A 6,000-nucleotide genomic window follows, 5' to 3' on the forward strand; every position below is an offset into this window, starting at 1 on the left:
ATGACTGAATTGCAAGAGTAAATCGCCATCCCAATTTCCTAGGCAACGAGAGTGTAATGATCTGACCAATGAATTATAGTTTGTCTCCATAGTTACCGATTTTCAAATTCTGTTCTGCTTCGGGGTTGTCTACCGTTTTTCGTCTTATCTCAATTATTTTTTCAGCTAAAAAAATTTTGTTTCGAAATTTAAGTTCAGAATTGTTGCCTTTTCTTTCTGGGTCACGAGTTCTGAGACACTCTGTATATAGGTTTCTATCTTACTGAAAAAGTCTAATAATATAGTTTTATTGTTTGATTTTGTACGTCTTCAAAACTCACTTGCAACACATTACTTTACTATTTTTTATCACCCTGTAGATATAATTAAGAAATTGAACCGACAAGTCATTCTAACTTTTAAAATTTAATAACATAGTAATAAGAAAAAAGTCTCCTTGAAAAATTCTAGTTGCAAAAAACAGTTTCCAGAAATAGAAACCATGGACGATAAAAATATAATTAAAAAAATCCATCTTGGTTTATGTATCATTGTGTTCCGTTCGGATTACAACTACTATGAAATACCTTTATTAAAGCACATTAAATTATTCCGTTATAAACGAGTTTAGGTTTGGCTTTTTATACCTTTATAAAGTCTAGTAACTAGACATACTAAAGGTTTGTATGGTAACAAAGTTATGAACACCGTTTGAAAAAGTTCAAAAATTTTGGTCCTTTCAAACAATAAAAAAATTCATCTTGTTAGAAAACATACATCCCATAAAAATTTAAGAGTATGATTCAAGTACCGACACCCCGCTCTGTCTGTATTTGACAGCGTACTGTCAAATATTACTTTATTTTTAAAAATTTAAATTCTCATGATTTTGTTTCAGTCAGGACCAATGAGTCACCGGTACTAATTCCTCATGTAATCAAGTCAACTTAAGATAAGGCTGAATTTTTGTATGTTTTCTTAGAGTAAATTTTGGGCAATTCTTTAGTGATTTTCGTGTCCTATTGTTGCCGGTGTTCACACTTCTAGTTGCACCCAGAGAGCTGATCTAACACTCGGCGTATTTGAGAGCTTCTGTCTCTGTTCACTTCTTAAGTTAGAAAAGAATAGAGAGAAGCACAATCTTAATGCGATACGTTCTAGGTTGGCTTTAGCTTCAGTTATTGGATAGAAAGAGATAAAACTATAAACGTACTTCATTTCTTGCTTTGAACGCTTTTATGAGAGATCGGGATAAGTTCGTGAAACAGAGTGTAGTCGATTTACTAAAAAAAAGTTGAACTTTAAATTAGGTTTTGACCTGTTAACTGTCTTCCCCAAATTCGTAATTTGTTTAACAATGACAATTTTACAATTTTGAACAAGCCAAAAATTTTAACTATTTTCTATTCGGACCTGTAATTTTAATAGTTTTGCTGATAGAAACATGAAATGTGGCGAGATTACTATTTTTGGCCTGCTTACTGTCTGTCTTATATTCCAAGATTTTTTGAACAACTGAGACGAATTATAGAATTTTGTCATTTTCAAGACGAGCCAAAAATTTACAATATTTTTTGTTCGGACCTGTAATTTTAGTATAGTCTGTCCAACGAATAAATAGATGACAGTTTTCTAACCAAATCTGCGCGATAAAAACTAGTACCAACAACCGCCAAATTTAAAATAGATGTCATGATGCTAATTTTAAAATTCATTATTTTTACTAAATTTACTGCTATAAAAATGGTTCCTATTACTTGATCATAGAAAGAGAATCAACAAACTGACTAATTCGGTGTTTTGTTATTAATTTGCTAACGTAGAGAAAACCTCAATTTTTACACATTTTAAAGCTGTGTGCCAGGTAAATCGAGAGGCACACAAAACTTTATTAGCAGTCCAGTTGCTACAAATCTTTCATTATCAACATTCTAATTAGGAAACTTCGGTCAAGTTGACCAACAGATCTCAATCATGAAACTTGACTTGAGAAAAAGCGAAAAACTTGTAATTTGACACTATTTTACCAACAAAACTCAAGGAACAATGCAAACAGTGGATCTTAAAATGGTCAAGAATGACGAAAGTCAGTGAATGTCAAATCATTAACAAATTTCTAAAAAAGACGGGAAGGCGTAGTTGCATAATCAACTTAAATCGAGATTAATATCCCCAAAAAGACGGAAAATTCTAGAGTATTTCAAGTTGCCATGTTTCATACCATACAATTCAAATCATTCTATTTACTCGCTGGATTTACTATAGCCGATAGAACAATGAAATTTGGAGAAGTTGCTATTTTTAACATATTACTTTTTAGTTCTTAATTTCAAGTTTTTTGAGCAACGGGCAGATTTTAGAAATTTTCATTTTCAAGGCTAGCCAAAAATTTCCAATATAAAAATATAGTATAAAGCTTGCAGATATTACTATTCTTGATCTGTTAACTGTCTGTCCCAAATTCCAAATGTTTTAAACAACATAGACGGATTTTAAAAATTTTCCAATTTTAAGACTAGCCAAAAATTTTCAGTATTTTCTATTTGGTGCTATAACTTTAGTGGTTTAGCCGATAGAACCATGAAATTGAGCAAAATCACTACTTTTGCTTTGCTTATTGTCTAGCCCAAATCTCAAGTTTTTTTAGACAATAGGGGCAAATTTTAAATTTTTTTTATTTTTAAGATGACCCAAAAATTTTCAATATTTTCCATTCGGACCTGTAATTTTATTAGTTTTGCCGATAGAACAATAAAACTTGCAGACATTACGCTTCTTGGCCTGTTAACTGTCTGTTCTAAATTCCAAGTTTTTTGAGCAACAGGGACAGATTTTAGAAATTTTCCAATTTCAAGACAAACCAAAAAGTTCCAATATTTTCTATTCGGACATTGGATAATTTTATAATTTGCCAATAGAACCATGAAATTTGGCGAGATTTTTATTTTTGCCCTGCTTACTGTTTGTCCCAAATTCCAAGATTTTTTGAACAACGGGAACAGATTTTAGAAATTTTTATTTCCAAAACGAGGCAAATTTTTTTTACACTAGAGCAACAAACTTTAGAAAAAAATTTCTAATTTGGATGTATTTATAAAGTGTTACAATATTGTAGATCAAAAACAATTTGTCAATTTTCTTGGTGAATTTCACCATTACGGATTTTACGATTCGTGTTTAATAAATTGCTGCGTGAATAAAAAATGTATCATTATAATTGAATTGTCCTTTGCGGCCAACAATATTTGTACCTAAATATAATAGATGTGAATACAGGTTGTGAGGTTAGGTTACCATTACCAATCGTGTGACACGAAAACTCCTAGAATTGGAGAATTAAAATTTTCTATTAAAAAAAGGGTGCAAATTCGAAAGGACTTGTTTTATAATGGCATTGGTGCACTCGTCGTACACCGGGAACTCGTGCCCCAAATTGGCCATTATAAAACACGTTCTTTAATATACTATTATAACACAAAAATTGATTTAAAATTGATAAAAACTTACTGGCGACTACTCAAAATTTGAATTTGTTCTACTTCAGTTAATACTGGTTGTACTGGAATTTTAAAAACAGATTTGGATTTAGCGCAAAATTCTGCGTGAAATATGTCTCAAAACGGATTTGCTTCACAAATAAACAAGATAACCATCAAAATAAATTATTTTCAAATTTCTAATTTCAAGTCAAGTTCAGCATATCCAGTCTTAGAAAAAGCACTAACGCGCAAGTAAACCCTGATTCCCCTAGATTCGGTCAGTTTGTTTGGCACACCAGTGGCGTAGAGCATGAAATAAAACAGCGTTTACTTCAAAATGGCAACGTATTTCTAGTATTCTTTTTTTTTAACACTTTATGTGCGTTGTAATTAATTGCCCATAACTTCGTTATTAGTTGCTTTACCAAAATTTTGAACACGGATTTGGATTCAGTGTCAAATTCTGCGTGAAATGAGCAACATAAATCCACAAAATTTTCGTAAATCAAAAAACAATTATTCTTTAAATAGTGTTACGCAACAAAGATCCAGCCGCTGTCGTCTTAAAACGGATATTATGGCTATTCAAGGCTTAATTTTACCGATTCTATAGTGCAAAATTCCAGGAACACTGATATAGCACCTCAGTTGACTGTTAGCTTTAAGAATTTAACTCCAGATGAGGCTTAACGGATGGTGACAGTTTTAGTCGATTTAACAACGGGAAGAGGTAAAGTTCGTTTTTTTTTAAAAAAAAACACCAACACCACACTCTCCCACCACTTTGCAACCGGCAACGTCGTTTATGGTGAATTTTTGGTGATGAAATCGAACAGGTTAGTTGTCTAATTGACATTTCTCACTATTTAATCCTTAGATTTGCAATCCAACAGGCTGTCAAAAAGACGTTTTTGACCAAAAAAATGCGTAATTTTCAGAAATATCACTAATTTGACATTTGTTTTCTCACCAAAAATCTCCCTAGACCTTGCATTTTTTGCAAGGGTTGCATCTTTGCTCCATAACACTATTCATTTATCATATACAGGTGTCCCAGAACTCACGCTTAGAAACCAAAAATGTCGTAATGTGTACCAAAACCCAAAAATTACATAATGAAATTGTATAATCCTAGAAGCTGAACTGCACGTGGCTTCATGTACATTTTACATTGCAAGGTTTTAAAAATAAGTTCTAAAAATCATGAATAATTTGAGCAACCACTGATGTTTGAATGGTGTTATGCAACAAAGATCCAACCCTCTAAACCTTTTACCAACTGCCTAAAATTCGTCAAGCTAATTGTCTAACTGTCTAACTAAGTGCTATGTCGGTGTGACTGCAATTTTGCGCTACAGAATCGATAAAATTAAGGTTTGAATGGCCATAATCTCCGTTTGTAGACGACACAGAATGGATCTTTGTTGCATAACACTTATTCATTTTTGTATCAAATGTGACAAATAAAAATCATTTAATGACTGTTCTATAAAAAACCCTTGAGAACTGTTTTTGCTAAATTAGACTGTTAGTTATGATGATTTCTATGTACAAAGTGTTTATAAATTTTTCTAGCATCAAGCGTGGCTTTGGAATTCCTGTCGTACACTATTTTGCCGCTGTATTTTCATAGTGAACATAACTATCAGGAAAATTATTTATAATGTTACTTACTTCAATGACGTTTTAGTTACAGTTTTGTGCCCAAGTTTTCGATTTTTAGGTTTTAAACTACAACTGGAACAGTTTATTTCTCAAAACTTCTTTGCTTCATGTTTGAGGTTAACTGCAAATGTCAGTTGACAAATCGAAACCAACATTTCTAATGAGCGGCACATTTTTTTGACGTTTCATAGCCACTCTTGATGATAGAAACATTTATAAACACTTTGTATGTAGGTATATAGCAGCCCATCCATTGAGATTTTGCCACAAATTTGTGAAGCAAGGTCACCTTTGATAGTTAGAGCTGGAGTTTTTTTTTCAACTTACACATTCATAGTTTTTTCCAAAAATACCGGTTTTCGGCTAGGCGCGAGTTCTGGAACATCTGTATCATACAAAACAATTGAAAATTCTCGATTATACAAGACATGTTTTTCAAAACAACACGTCGAATTCGAGTAACTCAGAAAATTTACGCAATTCTATTGGTGAATAAAATAATGAATGGAATATGGAATAGTGATTGAAATTATTAAACCTCTTAAAGTTGCGATGTGCAAGTTTTTTCTTTGATTAAATTAATATTCGCATAACGAGTTTTCAACTTATGTTTAAGCGACACGAAAACATGAAAAACGATATTCAAATTCAAAGAAAAAATGTCTAACGCGTCATCTAAAAGGTTGATCTCCTAGAACTTTCTAGTCCAATATTAAATATGTACAATTGCATTTATCCATTTTGGAACACCAAATATGATTACATAATAACATTGAGAAGCAAAAAAAAAATTCATTAAAAACTTGTTTCTCAAATTATACTTGAAAAAAAAATTATAAATAATACTACATTGTGGATTTGTTTCCTAGTTCTTAAA

This window comes from Gnatocerus cornutus, chromosome 4, assembly GCF_029298725.1.
Source record: "Gnatocerus cornutus isolate USDA-ARS CGAHR chromosome 4, icGnaCorn1.1, whole genome shotgun sequence".
Taxonomy (NCBI): Eukaryota; Metazoa; Arthropoda; class Insecta; order Coleoptera; family Tenebrionidae; genus Gnatocerus; species Gnatocerus cornutus.